This window comes from Xylocopa sonorina, chromosome 8 (assembly GCF_050948175.1).
Source record: "Xylocopa sonorina isolate GNS202 chromosome 8, iyXylSono1_principal, whole genome shotgun sequence".
In the NCBI taxonomy this organism is placed as follows: domain Eukaryota; kingdom Metazoa; phylum Arthropoda; class Insecta; order Hymenoptera; family Apidae; genus Xylocopa; species Xylocopa sonorina.
Genome location: NC_135200.1, coordinates 11,293,463 through 11,318,755, shown reverse-complemented (window position 1 = coordinate 11,318,755; position 25,293 = coordinate 11,293,463). Strand labels below are relative to the sequence as shown.

The window sequence follows — 25,293 nt, the reverse complement described above, 5'->3', positions numbered from 1 at the left end:
CGATGGCGCGGCAAAGACCCGGCTCTTCGATATTCAGACCAAACTAATTTTCGACCGCTTTGCAACGCTGATTGGATTTCGCATTCTCGATTAGCCGCGGCTCGCGCAGCCGGATTAAACGGCGCTCCGTGAAATTCGGAGGTAGAAATCTTCGTAATGGCTGGACAGAAGTGAGAAAGAGAGAGAGAGAGAGAGAGGGAAGGTGTTGGCAAAAACAGAGGTTACCATTCGTAATGAATCGAGCGAGCATTAGCGTGGAACGATAATCCTACTCGAACGATATCTTTTGATCTTATTCCCGAAATTAACTCGACCACAAAAGGGAGACTCGTTTCATTGATTCTCGAGGAATTTTCGAAATTTTGCGGTAGATGTACATGTATTCGTTATGTACACGAACGCTATTCCAAAAGATTAGACGCGAGGAAGTAGAAACGCAGCAGTTAATTAGCACTGCCGATAGGCTTGCTCGTAGCTCGTGGTTCATTGAGAACGTACCGGATACTACGATCGAAGACTATGCTAAATAGTCTTCCAGACGAATCATTCGCGTTTCATTGCACCCTCTTCCGTCCCCCTCGCTTTCTAACTCCCGACTCTCTCCGCTGGCGAGTCGTCGTCAGTGTTTCATGCCGCAATTTATGTTTCCTACTCGGTGCATCGTAAGCGACGGTAGAAAGTATTTAGGCGACACGTCCGCAGTCGTTTTGAAAGATAAATCGATGGAAAGTTCCGCACGATGCCCGCGAAGCTGGTGTGAATTATTGCCAGCAGCGTATGCGTTTAACGCGTGACAGTGTGATTGTGTAGCGAAATAACGGGAAGCCGAGGAGACGCGGAGGAACGCGGTTCAACTAACCGCTGGCTAGTCGGAGCGAACGAAACGATAATATTAATTCAACGATCAGTAAGTCTTCGCGTTTCGTTACTCCTTTGCTGCGCGCTAATTCGTACGATGTACATCGTGCAGACAAGTTATCGTGTTTATCGATAAGCTTATCGCATTTAAGCTCTATCGATTCGGCTCTGAAAGGGGTGTAGGTGGAGGGTGAAACGAGCTACCGGCGCGCACGGCTCTCGTTGATGTACGAAGCTCTAACAAGTATCGAAATCACATGCTTAGATTATCCCTCGGGAGCAGCCACCGTGATGTTTTCAATCAAATAGTTTCTCCATTACATTCGCTGATTTGTGAATTGGGGATTTAGTTGTTCGAAGTTACGACGGAGCCACGATTGCCCGAATTAAACGTGGCACGTGTTGATCGAACAATTTTCGAGTAAAAGAAGATTAAAAAAAAAGTGAAAAGACAAACGTTATTCGTCACTCGGAAAAAATGAAACGCAATTTTCGTTTTCAGTACCTAAATAATATAACCAATAGTCGCGCGATTTATTATTCAATCCACCGCTGCTGCAATTTATATCCACACTGCCGCCATCAATCTTTCCGTCGCCATTCGAAATTAACAGACTCAGATGCAACCGAATGGTAACTAAACCGTGAATAGCGGTCGATCAAGTCCATTGGTACCAGAAGATCCACGATTATAGTCAACGCCGACGATTAATCGGTTTATTCACCGAACAGCGGATGCGCTCGACTTCGCAAGCGTGTCCACCACCGCGACAGCTTAAGAGGCCAGCCCTCCCACGAGCCTTCTTACGTCTCGTTGGTTTAATCTCCGGGATAATTGAAGAATTGAACCAGTCGAACCGAAAGAGTCGCAATTCCTTTCAACGAACCGTCACGACGTGGCACACGATGCACGACCTTATATTTCATCGACGACGTCGTTCGTTTTTTGGGACACGTCGAGGCGGCATCAATCGCATCTCGATGGCTGCGCCTGGTAATTACCAATTAACGTCTATAATAGATCGCTACAGCGCGTAGTTTAACGGCAGCGCGCGCGTCAATCGGATCGAGAGCAGGGTGCATTACCGCGGACCTCCTCGAGCTCAGGGGTGATCGACCCTCGTCGATGCGTTGCGCTGGCGCGCTGCGCTAAATAGCGCGGTGCCGTGCGCGTGTATCGGAAAATTGGCGAAAGCCATCCCCGCGTCTCCACGGAAGAAGACGAGCCACGCGTGATGTCCTCGAGTTTTCGTAGAACTTGACGGCTTTGTCGCGACTCGCAATGGGCTGTTTTCGATCCGAGGTAATCCTTCCGTAGTCTGTCTGTTTCGCGGAACAAAACTCGTTTCAGGGTTTATTTGGCTCCTCTCAATTCCGTGTCTGACTTGGGGAAACGCTCTACCGGGAACCGTGACTTCACTTGTCGATTCTGTAGCTGATACGTACGACGTTTAAATTAGGGGATGAAAATCCTACATTTACGAATGCAACGAAATAACATTCTAGAAATAGATATACAGTTTATCGATTATAAGCAGGATTAATATCGCTAGCAGATCGATATGTCGCGTACACGCGTCGAAGGAGAGCATCGATTAAACTGTTGGAAGTTTAAACCGTTGGGGCGCGCAGCAAGGCCAAAACGGTGGTAGAGACTGGTGCCTCGATCAGGCCACTGTGCACGGGTTACCATAAACTCATTATCCTGGTTAACTGGTACGTACTCGATACCGCCTACGTTAAATCGGCCGCGGAGTCGAGACACCACCAGTTGTTATCGACTCGACGACGTCTCCTATCTGGTAGACGTTCTCCAACGGAGGCTCGTCGAGTCCGCACGAGCCGGAGAACACGCGAGATACCGCCGCGCGACGTCGCCTCCTCCCACTCGGACAATGAGCAATTTACGCTGATCTGGGAGATTACGCTTTACGGTTCGTTCCTCGAGCGTGGCTGGATCGCCTTTCATTCCCGTCGATGAGGCGAATTTCGTGCTCGAGAGACTTGATGAGATTTCGCTCGTCAAACGAGTCTTACGCGTGCCCGTGGAAGAGTACTGTTTCGTTTCGCCTTCGCGAGGTAAGACGGTGTTTCTTGTTGATTTGTCGTTAGTTTTTAGATCGTACGCTGTTCTTTGGACGTTAACGATTACAGATCGAGATAGTAATCGTAGCGACTGGAGTTTTCGTTACCATGGTCTATTGTCTGCACGCCATTTTCGTTTAACCGTTTCATCATCCCACGTCTCAGACTTTCCCTGATGGACGCTGGTTTTTACTTCAATTTATTTAATTCGTGTTCGGAATCCAACATGGAATATCAGTTATGAAAGCTCGCTAATCAAATCATCCGGTTGAATTTCATTAACTCTTTGGCGATTCATTTTTTTTTTTTATCAAACACATTCCGTTCGGATGGGATTCGTAAACAATACGCACGAAATCTAACTGATTCGGAATTCAATAGACAGCACCGGACGTAAAAGTTTATTAATAAAACCAATGGAAACGTGGAGCGAATACGTAGACGCAAATTCCATGAAAAATGTTTGCGCAAAATATAAACCTGACGGCACGATTTAACAAAGCTTACTACGACATTTTAATTCGCTACAATCCACTTATTAATCCGAAATAAAAGAAAATGTCCCTCCGAAGCGCGGTAAACCCACGTGAGCTTCGGTTATCCGAGTAAAAACGCGAATAAAACAGGCGAGACGAGTGGAATTATAGACAGCGGAATAAATACGAAAGCACGCGCGGATTCAATTTACCTCTGATACGATTTAATAAGACGGAACGCCGGGAAGGGTGAAAAATGGAGCGCGAGGAGATAATTAGCGCCGCCGCGCGGTTAACTGAAATCCCGAGACAGGAGCGTCGCGTTCTCTTTGATAAGAAGCACCATTTCGCGAGGCTCGCAATTTGGGAGCCGGTAGTCGTGGAATTCGCGGTCTTCCGCGTTACGCTCGCGAGGATCTGCGCGCCGCGCTTTGAAACGAATCCTTCGCCGAGGCGCGTCGCATCCTGCGACGGGAGAGTTTTCCTTCTCGTTGCGCGTCGACCGTAACGGGGTTGCCGCGCGAGAGAGTGCGAGTCCTCGCGGATGCCGCCGCTAGATGCTTTGACGGATAAGTTCCTCGGTCCGCGACAGGAGGAAGATTTAATCGCGCGAGGACTGGTTAATCCTGCGGGACGTATTTCCTAATTGAAGTTGGGATTGTTCGCGACACGCGTCTCGGAAGAAAGCAACCGTACTCGCGTTGCGGCGTGTATGAGGCAACGCTGGTGAAAGTTCCTCGGTCATCGTAACGGAGATAGGAGAGGAAAGGTTTCTAATCTGTCTGGTCTTAAGCGGTAAAGAGTTGACGACTCCTTGATGACCGACGGTGTAAAATCTACCATCGCCACGATACTGATTCTGTCGTGCAGTGTTTATATTTGTGTGTTAGAATCCGCAGAAATTCTCATTTTCATCGTGCAATCCAAAGGATTAATTTTAATACCATAATTCTTCGGCTCCGCGTTGGTCAACAAAGGGTTAAGCCGCTCGACAGCTGAGGAATTCTTTCTCCGGTAAGGTAGCACTTAATATAATTGCCACCTGCGCAAGAAGACGCGAGGGGTCGAAGGGAAAAACGAGGGAGAGTCCATTTTTGGTGGATTTCGCGTTAATGATACCTTTTTATGGCTTTCAGGGTGTATTACCATTAGCCTCGAGTTAACGAGCGCTAAGGAATATTAATCTCCCGAGAATATAATAAAATGGGAGGCTAGTAATAATAACTTCCACCAAAGATACGGAGGTTCGTTTTCCATTTTCTGGAAGGTGGCAAAAAATCGGAGACTCGTCGTTTTTCCAACCGATCCCTCACCCGTCAGCGTTAACTGCCGCAGCTTGCAGCCCCTGGGTCATTTTCTACACGCTCGTGCTTTCATTTCACCTTAAAAGCTCTTTCAGCTTGCAATTTTTGTCGTATGTCGAAATAATCGTAGCAATTTTTCAAAGACCACTGACACTGCTGCAGCATTTAGAGCGCCCGGTTTCTTCTCTTCCGAGAGACTTTCTAATTTCGAAACAGACGATCTTTAAAGAAGGAAAACCAGATTGAACCCGAACGAGACACTGTATGAACGTATTAAAACGAGGCGATTTCATTTCCGAATCTGCTCCGGTTCTGGAGGAGCGAACCGCGGAACAACGCTTGTCGCGAGGAGGAGCAGCGGGGAGTAAAGGTGTGTAATCAGCGCGAGGCGTGCGAGTGCATAAATCATTCCGCGCCGTAGGACGCATTCTCGAGCGCATCAGTCAGCTCTCGACTTCCCGGTCGGTTCATTGTAAGACCGTTGGAATGCGGATCATCCGTTACGCGGCTCTAAACGCACGTCCGCGGGGCATCGTGGCCCCGACTCTCTCTCTCTCTCTCTCTCTCATCCTCTCTCTTTCGATCCACGCTCACGACGGTAAATCCCGTTGCTCGATTAATCCGCGATCGAGCTCGCGGCGTTCGTTGCTAATGCTTTCGTTCGCGGGGGGAAAATGAAATTGCCGTCGGTGCCACGTGCGCCACTACACGGATTACGAGAGGTCTGGTGGCACGCGAGTTCGAGCGTTCGGAGATCGACAATGAACCGCGACCAGAATGGAGGAGACAACGTTCAGTGTCTTAACCTGTCTATGGCTTTGTGTCTGCGTAAGCATGGATTTCACGCTAGATGAGCTAAGGTTCCGGCGTGAGCCGATTTAAGCTCAATAGAAATACGTGTCGCTGGCTCTGGCTGGGATTCAATGGAGCTGTGTCTCGGGGTCGAAGTTACGCAAGGATTATTTTGCTCGATGATTCTTGATAAATAAGTATCCGCTAGTTGGCACGACGAGGCGCTTTTCAAATTGAGATATTTAGCCGTTTAGGAATTAATTACTCTCGCTACTTCGTATGCATTGATTATACACGTTATGCATTTTAAGTAACGATAATGGTCTGTAACATATAATATATATCGTACACAAATATGAATATTTAAGCTTAACTGCTTATAGAGTTACGAATAAAACCAGACGTACGTCATTTATGTACAAACTGTAACAAAGTTATCTTCCCACGATATTAATTAAAATTTATGAAATCTTAAATTGCACCATTAATGCTCTCACCAGAGAATGTTTAAATTTATGCATAGCGAATCATAGAACATAATTACTCTCTGTACAAAATAGATGCGTGAGAGTCGCTCGAGAATAAGTCCATCGATAGTTTCACACTCTCCAAGAAGTAACATCGACCAAGCAGACTAAAAAAGCGAGATTACACGATTCGCTTATGCGAAACAATGCGATTGCTCGAAGAAAATCGAGAGCGAACCGGCTAGTATCTACGAATTACCATTGAATCGAACCATCCGATCGAACTGTAACCCACACAGCTCGCATTGCTTTCAATGTCGTCGAATCGCGCCGCTCGACCGAAGCGAACCGTCTACGAAGTCTACGAACCGTCTTAGGCCACGGATACGCATTATCATGCGCGAAACGCAGCGTCCTCGCGTGCATCGCCTCGTTTCCTGTCTACGTGTCGCGGCTTCTCCCTGGAATTCGGGTCACCCGTTAGACACTATCGTACGCAGCGCTTCCCAACTGACTTTTCCCACGAAAATCCTATGCTAATCGCAGCAGTGCGCTCGCGCGAAGCGTCGCGATTTTCGCGACCGTTTCCGTTCTCGTCACGGTTTTCCGCTTTCCAGGTCGATCAGTTCGTGGCTCGCGCGGCGACGCAGGTGCTTAGGTAATTGTCGATACTAATTCGAGAGCCCGTTCACCTTCGTTCGCTTTTGCCGCGTTCACTGACAACGATCGCCATTCGCGAATCCAATCCGTTTGTTGCGTTAATAGAGTGTTTCCTTGGTATTAATTATCTGTCTTGCATATTGTACAAATTTACGATTCCATTCTGTTCGTGTTTCGTCGAAACTTTTCTTCATTTCGAAAACACATCTCGACCATCTTTTTGTATGGTCACGGATAAAGATAGCAACTCTGCTTTGTAAATTTGTTTCAGAGATAACAAGTTTCTTGGAGGTACGAGGAATAATTAGGTAAAAAGTGATCCGCAGACTTCGTGCAGCGGACTTATAAAGGAAGAGGAAAGTTCGTGTATAAAAATGTATAGCGTTTCGAGTGGGTAAGTTGGTTATCGGCGAGTTTGCTTTAAAAATCGACGTCTGATTGCTTTCGAACGAGGAACGCTTCGAGGGCAAGATTTCTATCTTCCGCGTCATTACGGAATTTCAAGTTCTTCCACCAGCTGGCATCCGGGAAGAGAGTTCATCGTGTAAGAGAGTAAGGCTAATCGTAAGAAGCGAAGACGTGCGGTGCAACCGTAATAGGTGGAGCAGCCCAGCGATTCTCATTTTTCCGTCGCGTTCGCGAGCCTCGACGGTGGATTCGCGTGTTGTTCGTGCCGAGGCATCGCCAGGATTCCGTAAAATTTCCGCGATCCGACGACGAATAACCGAAATCTCTCGCATAATTGCTCCTCGTTAAAGATCTCGCGCAACCAACGCGTCTTCCTAGAAATTTAAAGCATTCCGCTCTCGCAATCCTCCTTTCCCTCCCGATACACCGCGTTCATCGAATTACCGATTGCAAATATTCATTGCGTCATTTCAATCTACATAAAACAGATATTCAGAATATTTTATAACAGCATCGGCGATCAAATAATTTGCACACGATTTACTTTGACCGAGAGATCGCAGTAAAAGTTTATACACGATCGAAACGCGAGAGCTGTTTACGAATAATAACGCATTTAATATTCGAGCCGGGTAAAATAATTGTTTCCAACACTACGTGACGCGGTTTTCGCCGAAAAATGTCTACGAATAATCTCTGCTAAACTTCGCCCTTTGAAACGTTCGTCTATGAAAATTTCGAAATCGCTGCTGCGACGAATCGGCTATTCGTACGAAACCACGCCCGACGAAACTGGTAGTTTCACCTTGAGCGCAACATTTCTGAATGAATTACACGGGGAACATTTTCCGCGCGGCTGGAAAACGGGGCCAGAAAACGTCCGCGCGCCCGATGCTCCCGCGCACGCTCGACCGGCTCGCCTCGAACGCGAAGGGCGATAATTCAGGATATCGGGTCGATTCGTTAGGATCGGTCATCTGCCGTAATCAGAATTTACGGGAACGCGACGACGATAACGGCCGACGCGTGTACAGCCGCGATTATATTAACCCTTTCGTGTGACGAGTCCTCGCGGAAGACTAACGGCCGTTCCGGAATTTATTCAAAATTCACGGTAACCGTGTTTTACAATATCAATTCAGCCCGCGTATGTTTTCGTTTGTACGCTTTCGAGTGGTTGCACACGCGCACGGCTCCAGTTCGCGTGCACAGCCACCGAAACACTTGTCGCGATTGCGTAAACGCCTGCCTTGCGATTATGAACGCGTTCTCCGCGCTCGTTTCCGCGGCAATGGACCGCTATTGCTGGAAAATTGGCCAATGAAATTACGATTGAACGCTCTTCGTGCGTGGGAGGCCGCGGGAAGAGGGAACGCGTATCGAGGAAATTTTTGCGAGGAAATTTTTCAATCCGAACAGGTGGCCGAACACAATGGGGGTGGGGTTATTGAAATTTCAGCTACGCGGTTTCGCTGGGCACGGCTGATTTATTTACTCGCTCTACTGATTTTTTTTTTATGCCTCTCTGATACCGTTTATACGTGGTTTATTTTCAGTTACGTTTTAATATACGTGAACACGAGTTTAGCACCGCTTTTTTAATCGAATACACGCGGGGATCCTTTGATGTCCGATACCGATCGGATATGAATCCGGATTAACTGTGTAATTTAATCGCAAGCTTTTCTGTTTTACATATCATAATTTCCATCCCTCTTTTCAAATATTTTTCTTAGGGACACTAACGAGCGATTAAAATTGCGTTCGAAAGTCCTTTACGATTTCCGCACGAGAGGAATGCACGAAGCAAATGAATCGATGATTGGTAAGATAAAATTTTCCGCATCAACGAACCAGAGTAAATTTCCTCGGATACTCTGGCGAAATAACCACGGTTAACCGCGGTGTGTAAACAATTGGTTATTAAAAAAGAATTGTACGACGCAAGACGCGATCGAAGCGTCCGATCGGCCGCTTGCCCGCGGTTTGCATTTGTTTTCGCGAGAACGACGCTGCAATTAAAGCCCGTTAATTGAATACCGGCGGACCGTCGAACGGTTCGAGTCTAATTGCGTAATTTTATCGTTGCGTGTAATTGCGTTTCATAACGAAGTCTTTTTCGTTTCTGGTCTCGGGTCGTTTTGCAAACACGCGTCCCGTTTTAATTTCAGTTTAATTTATGCGCCCGCGCGTTTGTTTTCGCGATCCACCGTCGTGATTACTATTTGCGCGACACCGTCTTCCGGTGTGCTTCCCTATCTAGTTTCCTCGCAAGCTACTTTCGTCCCGAATTTAAAATATCTCCGACTTCTCCACCGAATGAAACGAGCTGAATAAATTACAGGCTAGAGGTAAGAAAAATCGTGCGGATCTACGAAACGTCCGATCGCGGCGCATTTAATATTGTAATTAAATTTAAAGCACTTTCACTCCGCGAAAGGGCAAAGAAATTCCAATTTCGGCAGTGACGTTAACAAACGAAGCGAGGGAAAAAGCTGATCCCGCCAGCAGAGGCGGGCAGACAGCACGTTCCGCGAATCGCCGTAGCTTCCTCAATTAAAAGGATCGACGCTCCTTAAATGGGGAGCATAGGATTTAATTAAGTGTTCCTCGCAAAGTACCCGCGTCTTGGCCCGCTGTTAGGTTGGCTCGTCGTCACCCGGCCGGTTTAATTAGCGCCGTCTACCGAAACTGCTTCTTACGATCCTCCATCGATCGTTCGAGCTCCCGATACGATCGGACAAACGTTCCTTCGCGCTCGAGTAACCTGGTATCGCCAACAATTTAGACGGCTTGTTACCGATCATATTATGCACCCGCGCACGCGCGAGTCCACGCACCCACGGGTGCGCAAGGGTGACTATAAACCGACGCTCTGTTTGTCCCCGGATCCGGATGCACCTGCCGCGAACTGCATGGCCAACAGCGTATCACGTAATACGCTGTTACGCAAACGTAATCACAAGCGATATACGTGCGCGGATACTACGTGCTCGGTGCGCATTTGTAAAGATTACAGTAGAAAATGGTAGCGAATCGAGCGCATCCTGGAATTACAGCCTCCACGGCGAATAAACTACGAAGCGACTGCGATGGAATCGATGGTTTACCCCCGATATAAGATTCGAATGCAAAATATGCAACCGTTCTCGATCTGGACCAGTTGAATCGGACGAACTGCTCCACTTCCGTTAAGTGGGCGTATCGATTCTACGGCTCGCGTGTCTAACTTCGAATGTATCAATCGACGAGCAACGCCGCGCTTCTCTCCTCTTTAACAAAATTGATTCACCGGCTGATGGTGGAAGTCTGAATCGGATTAAACTTCGCGAACAGCTATCGCGCAATCCCTACACGGGGGATTCGCCGTAGCGATGGAAATTACGCGAGCAATTAACGGAGGATTCGTAGAATGGGACAACTTATTTTCGCGTAGACAGATTAATTCATCCGCGAGACGGTTACTCGTGCATAATCGAGCAGCCATCGAAATTATTCAACGTCAGCCAATTATTACGCCGTGCAATTTCAAAGTTGCGCACTCGAATGCAATAACGTTACATCACACTTATGTTTTATTCCACTGCTCCACATGGTTATGCGCACTGTCATCGCTTGCAACCCGTTCGCGCGGCTAAGCAGAGTGCAGCGATCGACCGTAGCTTCTGGTGTCGTAAAAAGCGAAGCTGGTCGATTAAATCGGTCGCGGTTATGTCGGTGGAGGCGTAAAACTCGACGAAACAATCGCTGGGGGTTGACCGCGAGCTCGTTCGAGATTCACGGAACGTTCAGTCCACCGAACACCCATCGCGCGTGGAGGGTGGGATCAGGAATGGACAACGGTTCGCGAGCCATTAACCGAGGCACGCTCGGGTTCGCGCCTTCGTCTCCGGTGGCTCTGAAATTCAGTTAAACCTGGGGACAGTTTCTGAACAATCGGGTCGCAGACCGGTTCATTCGAATGCGAGCGCGCGTGCACGCGCGGTTTCTGCTCGAGATGCGTGCATACACGATGGATAGGTGCCCGTCGGATGAAAAGGGTCCGTCCGCACGCTGCTCCCCGTGAAATCTCGTTACCGTTCTGCTGAAGGGACTTTTCGCGACATTCGCACGTTGAGAGCACCGGTCAAAAGCAATTTCGTCTACAACTAATCCTTTCTCTTTCACTCTGATTTCCGTCTGCTTTCTCTCAGTCTGTCTACGTCTCTCTCTCTCTCTCTCTCTCTCTCTCTCTCTCTCTCTCTCTCGACGTCTGACCATTCTGGTCCAGCGTGGTATCCCTCTAGGGGGATGAAATAACGCGGTAGAGGCGAATGCAACCGCGCGGCCGATAAGGAGAGATTGAATTCTATGCGCGCGTAATGATCGCAATAACGGGAAACAGCGGGGCAGATAAGCGGCGTTGGTAAGCGATCGGGGAAATTGAGGCTGAATCCTTCCGAGTGATGCGCCGGGGTTTACGTGTCCTCGCGTAAGAATATCGAACGAAGGAGGATTCAAATCGAAGGTGGTAGTTCGAAGACACGAGAAGAGGGTCTGGTTGCACGTTCGTGTGTCACGAGTGGGTATCGAAATATGGATTCGATAATATCTTATGACAGCCTTGTGGTTACAGCGCGAAAAAGATTCGTATTACATATCCAGCGCACTCGTTAAAATTACCAACATCCCGTATTTTATAAGCGAAGTGCAAAAAGCGGTTGCAATAAGAAGAAAAAAGAAACTAAATACATTTCCTACACTTCTTTCCGTGACTCTCATAAAAGGCTCAAGTGGAATGAGTCGTGCGTGTTCGTTGAAGAATGCCAACGACACAACGATCGCTTGGACGTAGCGTAAAAAAGAAAGTGGACCATTCGACTGGTAAATGCCGATCACGAATGCACCGTATGATACGTACCGACAGAAACGGAACAAAGTGTACGATTACGCGCTCGTTCTCGCCCGCAACAAACGGCCCCGTCTCGGTTCCATCTCGTTATCGTGTAATTACAGCGATCCTAGTAAATCGCGCTTAGTTCGGGGCACAGGTTAACGAGCTGGCTCGAGCGGATTCCAGTTGGCGCATCCGCGCGTTGATATTATTTTCATCCGCGTAGCTAGGTGGCCACCAACGCGATGGCCCCTCAATGCATTTTTAATCCCGGTCCCAGCGAGCGCGTCGCGCCTCGTTCGCGGTTCATTGCGACATCCGAGCGAAAACCGCGTGATGCAAATTTCCTGTTGATCCGCGCAACGCGTCTACACTCCACTGTATGCTAATATTTCTCCCGTTTCTTTCCCATTTTCACCGGCCTGTCCGTCAAAAGTCGGCGAGTTTCTCCGAGGAACGTCGAAACCGCTGGCGCGAGTGAACGTCGAGTCTCGACGCGGAATAATAAAGCGTGCTAATAACGCGGGTAAGCGAGCATGAACGCGAACAACCGACTCGAACCCAAAGGAATCGAGAAAATCGCGAGTGAAGTTTAACGCAACGGAACGTGAACCCGGTATTAATTCGTGAATCGTGCTAAGTGGCAATTACAGAGGCAATCCTCGTGAACGTAACGAAATCCTGTTCAGGAGGCGGCACGACTGAATTTTCCGCAGGAAATTTGCGAGACCCCGATGGTGACGGTTCAACGATACATCCATTCACCCGACACGATTAATAACCGTTAAACACTCGCCATTAATCCAGGTGTTCGAATCCAGCCGAGCCTCTCTGGCGATTGCGTTATATCCGCTGCGAATAATTTCGCTCATTAGCGACCATCGATTACGCAATGTTCGATGAACGAAATGTCCCTTTGAACCGGACCCGAGAATCGTTGTTTCGCGGAAAAATCGTGAAACTATTACGGTAGAAATGATTCGAACCGATCGTGAATGCGGCTTTTTTTAAATTTAAATTATAATTCGAAAACGCTCGATTCTTGTGCTTATACGTTATTGACTGAAAACGCGATGACAAGACATCGATCTTAATTTGTAATCAGATTTTTTCGCGTTAAGTGGTTCTTCCCATTTTTGTTTTTTTTTTTGGCTCCACTGGGAAGCAACTGCTTGAAAAGGTTTAAGAAGCAATTAGCTATGATAACGTGCAATTAACGCCTGCGGCGCGTGCACCTGCGAATACCAGCATTAATTAAAATGTATACCTGGCGAACGCTAATGGACCGATAAAGACCGCTCCCTTAACGAACATCCTTGTTAGCGTGCGGTTAAAAATGTCAAATGAATCAAAGAACTATTAAACTTGCTCTTGTCTACCGTTTGGAATTTATTTCATCGTTTAACTACCGTATTCAAAAGTTTCCCTCTAGTCGGAACTTCTACCGTTTAATAATGTAACGGCATTGATTGCACGAATGGACAGCTTGACTTTTAGTGGATTAAACAGCGGAGGAACTTGGTAATGGTAGATAAACGGTTCCTTTCTTTCTATAGGCACATATTTCCCGTTCTACCATAGACTTTGAGCGTTTGTTCAAACCTTTTGTGGTAGCGAACACAAACGCGGTTTAAACGCTCGTGTGAACTGCAAACGCACTCCATTCTCTACGTAACTTTTTTATATGGAAAGTGCTAGAATACGTTATATTCAAGTTAAAAAGTGTTCGGAATAGACACTGCTAATTCGTATAACAAACCCACAGATAAAAGATTTAACAACGAAATAATTGTCTAAAGAGTATAGAAATGCGCTCGACGCGACCGTTCTGGGGTTAAACGTTCCGCCACGGTCGCGCGTAAAAGTGCAAAGGGTGAGAAATCAGTCGACGGGCCGATTTAACGAAATTGTCGATCACAAACTTTCGGTCGACGCGACGACGAGAGGTCACGCTCGAACGGCTCTCGATTATCTGATCCAAACCAGGCATACTAGCTGTCGTTCCTGGTATAGGCGTGAACGTTTAGGGTGATTGACAGCGGCTTCAATTTCAGGGGACGTGGCGCGGTAAAATTCGCGTTAGCTATCGATGATAGCCAGTGACAACAAACGAGCTGTCTGTTCGCCGCTTTTCCTTCGCATTCTTCCCCTACTTCGTCCCCAATACGGAACGGTGATTATTCGTCTTTGACGAATCACCCACTGCGAGAACGTGACGCTCTCCCCCACAAGCTGACCCGCCGCCTCTTTCTCGCACACGTGCGAGCCAACCCCACGGCGAAAGGGATGAAGCAAACCTCAAAAGAGACACATACTTCCGCTTCATCCCCGCTGTTCTATCGCAGAGTCGCTAAAATTCGTTTCCCAACCCACCTGTGACTCGTTCCGCACTCGTTCCACGTTTCCACGACTCGAAACCACCCCATTTTGCGCGCGCCTCTATTCTTTTTAGTCAGAGTCCCTTTGTGTCCGGATTCCTCGTCCGGATTCTCCCTTCTTTACGCCCGCCCTCTGTCTCCTAACTTTCCCTCGTCCCTCCGGACACTTTTATTCCCCGTTTATACTTGTGCTTTTGTTTAGCCGCGTTTGGCTTCGTCGGGCCAGGACCAGACTGGGTGAAATACGCCCCAAGTTTCGTGGCGTGGCGGCGTCGCGGCCTGGGAGGACCGAACGGCCCGGTTTATTGCGAACGACCACCACCCGTGCCTCGGGTGTGTGTTTGCCAGTCGAGAGCGGATCCCTTTCCGGGTAATGCGTTTCCAGCTACGTACCGCGCCCGAGCTAAGTGCTACTCGGAATCGAGTTCTTCAGTTCGATTAAAGTAACACAATTGGATCGCTTAGAGCGGCTTAGGAAACTTGCTCTCGCCTGGGAATGTTTCCGTGTCATTCTAGCGGCAACTCGAAATTACGGCCAAGATTAAACAACTAAATGTTCTGACGTTTACTACTCTCACGACTCTATCATCGACTTCAATCAATGTATAGATGTATATTTTTGGAAGTAGGTTTTAATGATACTCTTTTATGCACCCAGCTTTCATTATTTACACGAGGGAGAAAGGCAAGCGGAGTGGCTAGTAGAATGGGTCAGCATTTCCCACGCAGGGCTGTTTAAGATTTTTTTCTTGTTGCTTATTCACGAAGCGTATGCACGCGCACGTATACCTGTACGGCACTTCGCTCGTGGCTGTTTGCGGAACGCGTTAAAACTACCCCTTTCCAGTTGGTCCGCGGGAAAGGACGCGCGTTGCGCTGCCTCAATTTGTTTCCCTTTTCTCTCTCTCTCTCTCTCTCTCTCTCTCTCTCTCTCTCTCTCTCTCGACTGCTCTCGATTCTGTTCCACTCATGCATGTTTTATTTTTCGTGCAATCTTTTCCGCCGAAATGTTGATTTGAAGGCCGCGATAAAAAAGCCACTCGTAGCTACCGGAAAGTCTCGCGGTTACAATTTTAACGAAGATATCTGGAAAAACGCAACCCCTTTCTCGACTAGTTTTGATTCCGTGACAAGCTAATTTCGTCCCTCTTTTTATTCTAACCGCGAGGAAACAAGAATTCTCAACTCTCGGGGTTTATTTACCCCTTTGGCGCTTTGCGATTTGATCGTGGAATTTTAATAAGCAAATAACTCTTCGAGACGACAAGGCACATACCCTCCGGCGTAACAATCGTTTCGATATTGTCCCATATGGAATCCCCTTAAGCACGAATCTGAGTTTATAAACAGATTATCCTTCTCTCTGAACAAATGTTATATTTCCAATCCAGTATTACGCTCAATTAATAATTTTTCTTTCGCTGACTGTTCCTTACAATGCAATGCTCGTCTTTTTTTTTCTTCTGCTCTTCATTACTACCAATTGTTACGTATCAAAGAATCTTTCCATCATTATTTTTCTCTTTTACTATTTAAAAAGGAGAAACCGCCCTTCGAAGAGTTCAAGAAGAATACCGAAAAACCTCCAAGGGATAAGGATCAGTATCCACTCAGAGTCCCGTTCACGAAAAATTCCACGAGCAAACCAACCACCTTCTCGAATAAAAAATGCAACACTCACGTTCTCGTTGACGCTGTTCCACCGACTCTCTTCGCCTCGTCCGACAGCTGCCTCGCTTCCACCGTTCGCAGCTTCCCTGTAGCAGGCGATAGAAAATCGTTAAGTGAAGGAGCCCCGTATGGGTATATCCCGGGATGGATCGTTCGCGGAGATTTTTCAGGACGACACGGAAAACTCGAGGATAAAACGAGTACCGCCCGTTCGCAACCCCTCGATCGTTCCATTTTCACGGATCACGGGAACGCCGCGGAACGATCCGGCGGACGATACGGCCGATCGCAATAACGAGAAGAATACCGGCGGAATCGCGGAGTTGGTGCGCGAACGAGCAGTGAATTTCCGGATTATTATTCGAACCGCGACGAGCTGATGGTCGCCGATGATATAACCGGGTCGACGGTTTATCCTCGATCGGGGGCCCTCGATTTCTGCCCCCGTTACAGCGAAACGACGGCAATCGGACGACTCGAGTCGGCATCCCCCGCGTATAACAGACGAACAATTAACCGATAACGTGTTTCGATCGGCAGCCATTGTCCCGACGCGGAGCATCGGACTGTCGGGGGCCGATAACGAGATGCGATCGTACGTTTGCTCTTCTTTGATCAACCAAGAATGGAGAGCTGGGGGTAGTAAATGTCTGTTTTAGCTCTGTGATACTTGGATCATTCAGCAGCGATACCTACGGGGTACGAGAGAGTTACGCAATCTCAAGTTTCGACGTTCCATTCTCGTGGAAGCTATGTACTTCGAAGTTGGCAAGTTAATTCCATTTAGCGACCTCTTGTTTTTATATTATAGCCTATTGTTCCGTTCTACCATTGTACCTATTATTGTATCGCCTAGTTTCTGTTTCTTGCGCTTATATAGAACACGGTGCTCTTTTTCAGTACAGTTACGGTAATAATTGAAAAATTAGTTAAAAAATTATCCGATACAAAGGGTCAAGTGCATTCTTTCCTGTTCCTCTGGAAAATTAAATTTTTACTGCCTCGAGTGGCTCGTGAAAAAAATCCACGACGACTCCGGACTACGTAATACACATTCGACCAGCAGGTTTTATCATAAAATTTTTTTATCGCGTTACTCCGACATTATCTCTCACCCCTGCGGAACAAGCCAGGTAATTCAGCAGGTTAATTACAACAAGTACACGGGGGCCAGAGTTCCCCGCTCCGCGTATCTCCGTTAGTCGACGGCACTAAAAGTTCCGTCGTGCGTCCCGAAATATTTGACTGCCTCCCGTAAACGATGCAGTTTAACTGTAACGAGCAGATAAACATAAGATTTCCGGCACGTCTGGTTGGCCAATTAGAACGATCTCCCTCCGCGGTCACGTAAACACAGCGGCGAGCAGCCACTCGAAATTCGGCAGGCCGCCGCGCGCGGCTTCCCTCGCAAAAATCTCTCCCGCGGGATTTTACCAAGACAATAGACAATAACCGGGAACGGTTCAGCCGTTCCAACGGTGGAAGGACTGGACGAGGGTGCGCATATAGGAAGCGAGCGCGATTCAGCTTCTTTCATTTTCACCAGGCACCCCCCGGTTTCGAGCCTGGTCCCCCGTTTCACCCTCGCGCGTCATGGCGAACCGGAAAAATATCGCGGCATTATACCGTTGCGTATCTCGTGGCTCCGTCTCGACCTGTTTGCACAGCCAGAATCCGCTCCGCCACGCCGAGAGTGGAACCAGGCGGCGAGTTTACGTTTCTCACCCCCTCGCGAGTTGCCCGTTTTCGATGCGCGATAACAGTTCCCGAAGACGGGCCACTTGGACCGAGATGTTTGCATAAAACATCTATTTACATATATCAGTGACGTACCTGGCCAACTCGCCGGAGTTACGTCAACGTCGGTGGGACTGGTTGCTATTTAAACGAGCGGCTGCACTCGCGCGGCGCCAGGATCCGGAAGAAGTGCGCGCGTATGTATGAAAATAGAAGGACACCAACCATTGGAACCGAGGACGCGCAGGATGGACCAGTAAGCGACGAGGTGAGACGATTCGTACCGTGCTGAGGGCGATTTACGCATCGCGGATACTCGTGGGGAGTGGCGAGGAGGAATCTGGTGACTGTTCGGCTTCCGATGCGAACATCTGACTGCGGTTAATTTATGTCAGAAACAGCCGTGCCGCACGTGGCGCGCGCGAATCGTATCCGTCTATACAGCTTTATGCGACCCCGTATTTCCCGTGCGATAGGAAAATTTTCTGGCAACGTTCGTTCACACTGACCCGAAACTGTCGCTTCGAATGTGTCGGAAATCCCGGTTTCGAAGCTGAGCGTTGCGCACCCCTCGAGATGAGACTCACATTTCATTGTTCTTACCAACGGAAGTGGAAGGGTGAATTGGATTTCTGATCGCTGTAGAACTTTTTGCGTCATTATTGAATTTTATCCATTCGACTTCCTAATTTTTAGTTTTAGCAACTTTTATCGAACTTCCACAAGATCACGTGTACGACAACGCGTATTCCATAAGTGAAGTTCCCGTACTAATACATATCCAAGGTAATTAAAATAGTTGAAATCAGAGAAGCAGACCGGAACAGAGTGTCTGGCGTTTAAGCGACCTCTCATCCCCCATAAGATCGCGCGTTTGCACGCAGAACGCAAATAAGCCGGTCGTAGGTGTGGCGGAGAGGCTCTTGGGGTGCTCGCGGAGATAAAGCTCATGAGAAGTGCTGCTTATCCCGGCGCAACGAGACAGGCATAATTCAGGTAGGTCGGTGACGCGAGCCGCGTGTTTCAACGCGACGATAGCTTAATCCTCGACCGTGGCGGCGGTGAGATCTCGTTCTCGTTTCGTCGACAAGAAGGGCGACGGGAAATCGATGCTCGCGTGACGCTCGCGAAATAATTGACGCGTAAAGAAGTTCGTTGCTGAAGTCGCTTGTAAAATGGAACGTCCACGAGTATCCAAGTTCGCCTCGCGAAGACAGGCTGGCCAAAGTCGAGGATCCGGGAACTCGTCCTCATTGAAATCGAGCGGAGCGGAACCGGAGAGGACGGGAATTCCTCTGCGCTCGACGTATCTTGATCGGTTAAAAGTTTCGGACGGCAGCGTTTACTCCTCGCAAAGACGTCCGACCCTCCCTTCGAGTTCGAGTCGAGGTTTTATCCGGGATTCGATGGGGTTCGATTCGTCTCCTTTCCCTCTGACGGAGAAAATTAAGATTTTCCGCGCTCCGGTAAATAGCGGAGTGCTGTTCAAATATACCGCGAACCGTCGGGGCCTCCGCGTTGTTCCCTCGTCGTGCAGTTTGCATAATTAACATAACTAGCGAGAGAGCGTCGGCTAGCGAGAGATTTCACTGACTGGATATTTTGAACGATTGAACGTTTAAAGAAGACCTTCGTGTTGATTTTTCATCGATGATATCAAGCGAGTTTTATTCACTTTTTTTCTAAAATCTCTGAGTTAATGTGGAACTAGCCCTTTTGAGAATAAAAAAAAAAGATAGCTTCACAGTACGCAATAAGATTTCCGTAATCTGTTACGCGAGAATCCTCCGTTTATGCGTCGCGTGGTACATCCCTGAAACTTCCGCAAGGTATTCGGTCCAAATTCTAATTGGAGGAACGGGTAGCACGGGACCGCCATTAATTAGAAACAATCTATCGAGATCGCCGACAAAGTCGAACAACAGTTCCTCTCTAATCAAGGAAGGCGCACGCGACTGTGGTTGTGCTTCGCCTGACAAACCACCGCACTCACCCCCGTCGTAACGTTAACGAGTTTATCGGGAAACACGTAAGGTGGTCGAGGGCTAATTAATTAAGTGGAACAATTTTCCACGGATATAAGGAGCGGGCCAAGGACCGAAATGTTACCAGCGGGTCTCGAGCAGTGCAGGGGGAGAGACGAGGGGGCTTTGTGTACGTGTACACGCGTGTCTGGCAAAGCTCGATAAATTATTCAGCAGCTGGACGAACCGGCGACAGGCGTCGTGAGCTAATTAACCTCGTTATCGCGTGTGCACGTTAGATCCGGGCCCCTCGGCCGATCGAACGCATTCTGTAGCGCGATCTTCCGCTGGCAGGACCTTCGGGAATCGCGATCGAATCGAGGCACGTCGACGCGTGCGTATCGACGCAATATACGGTCCTGACGTAGAAGTTGATTTCGAAGCGATGTTACATCGAAGTAGACAACCGATCAATTATCGCTGCTGCTTTTTAAACGCTCTCCTTTCTTTTAAAATATAACAATACTTTCAAGTGGAATCAACGAACACTTGTTACATGAATCCTCCCCCTCTTCTTCTCTTCCTCATCCCTCGTAGACGCAACACAGGGTGCCCCTTTTTGCAATATTTCTAATTTTCTTAATTAGAACGGTGTAGAGTGCGCGCTAAGTAATCAGAAAACGAAAGGGGTGTCCGTCCGGCAGCGTCGAAATCCAGCGAGACGGGTGCCCAATTAAATTCGTTACCGAATTAACACGCGCCTCCGTCGACGCGGCGACGCGACGTGACCGTTCGGCCAAGTTCGACGACCCGTCGACACCGGAAACGGGAGAGAATATTTCGACGGTAAGTGAACTAATTGCCGCCGATTCGGTGGATATAGAAACGGCCGGCAGAGTTGCGGAACAGGTTCGGTCAGAGGCGAGGCGCGGAACGATAATAGAATTCGCAGCTGACGACGTTAATAGAAGGATTTCGAGTAGAGACCTTCCGCCCACGTGAACTGATTAACCTCGTTATTTCGACCGTCCTGGACCGGGCTGCCGTACCGTATCCCGGCGATGTAACACTCGCTGCACTCGGTTTCGACCTAATGGAAGACACCTCCGTTTACAACCCCGACCGGAATAATCGACGTTCATCGAGTTCGATGACTCTCTCATCGAGGGACCGCGCGATCGTTTCGCGTTAATGATGTCCGCTGTTCATCACGGCGCACGTCGCCCGTTATTTCGTCCTGATGCTGATCGATCGATCGACCCTACCTACTTACTTTCGTTGCGAATTAAGCTCCACGATGTCGTCGGCTTTGGACACGTTAATGAGAGTATGGCGCACAGTGCTTTACGCGTACGTTTCCTCGATCAGAAATTGATTTTACATCGAAATATTCGTGCGAGTGGCTGCTGGATACATGTGCGATGATTTTGCATCGATGCACGAATTTCAATTTCGGAAATCGATACGGAACACGTATCTAGTCATATCTACGATACGAATTTCCACATAAAATTACGACTCTAATTTGAGTTCGATGACCTCTCTCGTCCAGGAACCCACGCGATCGTTCGCGTTAACGATGTCCGCCGTTCATTACCGAGCACGCTGCCCGTTACTTCGTTGCAATGGGGATCGATCAGCCAATGGTAGAGATGCCTTCCATTGCGAACCAACTTCGCTTATCGATGTTTCCAACAAATGAAAGTGAACTAATGTCTCGTCCTCCAACGAAACCATGGGAGATTTCTTATCGAACGTAAAGCTCGATCGTTGAACCCCGAAGTTGGAGATTTAAATTGCAGCTCCAATTCGACGAAAACCCAGTTTCGTAGTGATTATACTAAAAAGCAATATTATTCCGTTCAAAGTCAAAGCAGTGCTGCAAATAGAACCGGGTTAAAGCAACATCGTTACTCGTCGAATTGGCAAGGAAAAATTTCCATGACACAGCGGAGCCGACCGAAAAGCGATGAAAGGGAACAGTACGGAAATTTGCGGAAAAACACCGAACAGGTACACAACAGTCAATACCGGGGAGATTCTCGTTTAAACTGCACACGATATCAGCGTGCAATGATGAGACGAGAAACAGACACACGAAGCGACGTTTCAGTTCTTTGAAGAGTATTCGAGGCTGGAGGCAAACGGTCTCCGGTTCGCAATAACCGAAACGCCATAGACGGTGGTCAGTGCTGGTGAATGCTTTGGCAACTGGTCTCTGGCCCCCGTTAAAACGACAGAGACACGCGTCCACGAGCGGCGCACTCATCTTTGCGCTTTCGAGTATTCCAAGCGTGGCTCGCAACCTCATCTGATTACACCAGGACGAAAATTCCGACCGCTGGCATTCGATGGAAAGCCAACCAACTTCCCTAATGGACTTGGGATTCCTTTAATCTTTGGATAACCGCACTTCCGGTTGAATACATCTCCGGAGTGATCAGCTTAGTGGCTTTTAATGGCAACTGCGCGATCGTGGTTTCCCTTCTGCGAAGTATCAATGACCGAAGCTCTCCAAACGAGAGCTCGAGAAACCACTCGAAGTGCGTGCGCGCGCGGGGAAATTCATCCCCGGTGGGGACCTCGGGTTATTCGCGCCCTTGCTTCGCGCGAGTTACTCGAGGACGTGCTCGGACGAGTCTAACGCCGAGCGTAATTCGCACGTTCGACGAACAGAACGTGTACAGCGTGTCGCGTTCTGTTTGCGCTGCTTTGCGTCGCGCTGCATTCGACTGGACGCGGGCTGGAATTCTTAAAAGCTATCGACTTCCACGAACGCGCGAGTTTCTCGTTGCGTCCGCGACTCGTACGTGCGAACCGCGCCTTAAACACGCATCTGAAATGCAGAGGATGAGCGAAACGAAACAAAGAGGAGCGAGATCCGTAAATTCGCGTTCGCGTCGTGGGAACGGAGAAACTCCCCCGTCGAGTCTCGCCGCGGTGTTTCTCGCCTCTCAAAATCAGAGATACGAACGCGGATAAAAGGGAATTTACACGGGGGCCGTGTAGGTTCGCGTGCGGAACGAAACGTCCGGGGAGCGTTAAATCAAACGTGAAACATTCTTGCCGGAGACTTGGCGCGAGGTAAGCGAGACAACGCGCTGCTCCGCGAACTGAAAATAAATTACGCTCGCCGATCTAACTGGAACGGGTTCAACGGGATTAAGTTAATATCTGTTTCGCGCACGCGGGAAGAGGCGTACGTGTCTCGAATTCGCGGGGATTGACCAGTGGATGAATAAACACAAGTCAGTCAGAGAGTTCGTTACGAACGAATCGGACGATGATCGCGAGTGAAAGTGTCGAATCAACGCGAATCACAGGAGCCAAGTGGTAATTAATACGAGCGAACTTGCACGCGATCGCGACACAGTTGACGTTAGACAAAAAGGACGTACGATTAACGCGATGACCAAACGAAAGTAAATGCGATTGCCAGGATGAGTTACGCGCGCGACTGACAGATTATCTCTCGGGGTGATGCATAGAGGCGAAATTCGAGGCTGGCAATTCTATAGACGAGTCGCTCCCGATCCGTTCGATCGAACCAGCCGTGTATTTACAGAAGCAGAGATATAGGAAAATTGCAAATTCGCAAACAGTCTGGGGAAAAATCGCCGGGTTCGTATTGTTACGTATCCCGCGCGTGTTTACTCAACGCAAAGCGTAGAGACGCGGAAATTCACGGGCCGACTGGCGGATTTATCGTGCAAACGATGGACCGGCGGCGATGACTTATGACGCGATGTTTGCGCGCAACACTTGTCCGACAGAGGCTCGTGTCGTGATATTGCCGAGACGTCCAACTCCTCCGCGACAAGCCCCGAGTAATTACAGGATAGTCGTGATTGGATCGCAATTAACGTTGCAATGGAAATCCGGTTAATTGACCGGTTCTCCTGCGAGCCGGCAAGACGCATCCTACGATACGTTTCCTCGGATCAATATATCCGCGCGGCGGGTATTCTCCGTCCCGATCTTCGCTTCCTTTCGCCTTTCAAACGCGTTCTTTGGAATCCTCTCGAACGAAACACCGAGATATCTCCCTCTCGCTCACCTCGCATCAGCTCATCCACGTGTTCATTTATTATCGCGTCGAGGCGGGGAAAGTTTACCCCGGCATTCTGCGCATTCTATCGGTAACCAGCCATGCCGCGGAGAAATTCCTCTCACGTAGTCAAAAGGAGTCGGTGGCGTGTGCGCGCAGCCAGGCCAGCTCGTAGCGGCACGTGCACCGCTGGAGTTGGGTACGGAGGCTGCGATACCCTGGAGACTGGTGCTGGAGATGCCACGATAACAGGACAGCGAGACTACGGCGCCAGATCCGCGTTGATCGCGTTCTACTCGCGAGCCGCGTCGCGACGCGCTGCGGCGTAATGGCTGTGAAACGCTCGCGAACATCCGAACGGTACATAAAACACGAATTAGCGAACGATGATAATGGATCCGGTGCCTCGGCTCGACGATACGTCTTCGTGTCCGCGAGCCAATCGCTGGAAGGTAATCGCGCATCGAGCCACGACTCAATCGAGCAAATGCGAAGCATTCAATACGCGTTCGCGAATCGATACACAATGGTTGTGGGAAGTGCTTACTGGTTAATTAGTCGATTGCCTGGGTTCAAGTTCGAAAAGCGAAGCGGTTGAAAAACCGTCTTTGTGGGAAATATGGGTTCCGCGGGTATCGCGAGTGAAAAGTAGGTCGATGCGTACGTTTAGTTCCCATCATTCTATGGTCTCGCGTAGTACACTCAGGTAGGGCACTTTCTTTCCTCTCGTTGACCCAATTGACCGCGACCGCAGAAGCGTCACGTTACGATTAGCCGATCTACAGTCAAAGATATCGTACGAATGCTTCCATCCTCTGACTCTCTTATCGGCCCTAATTTCTCTCAAAAAACTTCCGATTCGCTAGATCCAGTTATGCCTCACACAAATTCCTCCTGCAACATTGTTCGACGAAAAACCTCGTACAACCCTTAAATTCTTTCCTCCGTCCTCGCGCGAAGAGGAAGCCGATTGATTCGATCACAGTTAGCGAATAAATTGGATAATTGGGATCCCCGTGTCGATGGTATTAGGCGATCTACGAATTCCACAAGTTAACTACCCCTCTCACCCTCTCTTTTCTTTTCCATTTTCTCCGAACGCTCGCAGAACATCGTCTTCAATCCTTCTTTCACTGCTGGATCGCGTCCCTATCTTCCCTTTTTCCCCACGCTCCCGGTACTATGTTTCCTTGTCGGAGGAGGTTAATTCAATTTCGTCAGGATCGTCGGGATCGATAAGTAAGGAGCAGGGTGCGAGACGTTTCGCAGGAATGACAGCCATTCGGCCGGGGTGCAAGGCAAGTTTTTTGCGGCTTGCTCGGGGTTAATGCCGCCCCATGCTTGACCCACATTCGCCCTCACGATCTCGTTAAACCGCGAGGGTAAGAACGCCCCGACCGCAGGGGTTGAGCGCCCTTTGTTCAAGGTCGGTTTCGTTTCACGCCTCTGCCTGGATCGATCGCGAAAATCTCGCCACTGGAAGTCTTTCTACTGACTCGAGAAACATCGCTTCGTCGATGGGATTGTGGACGAATAAGCGATAAGAACTCTTCCTCAGAACTCGATCGACCT

General features: G+C 48.8%; 1 protein-coding gene across 1 annotated transcript in view; it reads right to left on the bottom strand.

Moving 5' to 3' along the window:
* The window catches only part of Tpst (tyrosylprotein sulfotransferase), a 119,124-nt gene extending 103,066 nt beyond the window's left edge, over positions 1-16,058 (bottom strand). Inside the window, exon 1 of the mRNA XM_076899968.1 lies at positions 15,983-16,058. The gene's annotated coding sequence lies outside the window, so the exon portion shown is untranslated. The remainder of the gene's footprint in view (positions 1-15,982) is intronic.
* Between the last annotated feature and the right edge of the window lie 9,235 nt (positions 16,059-25,293).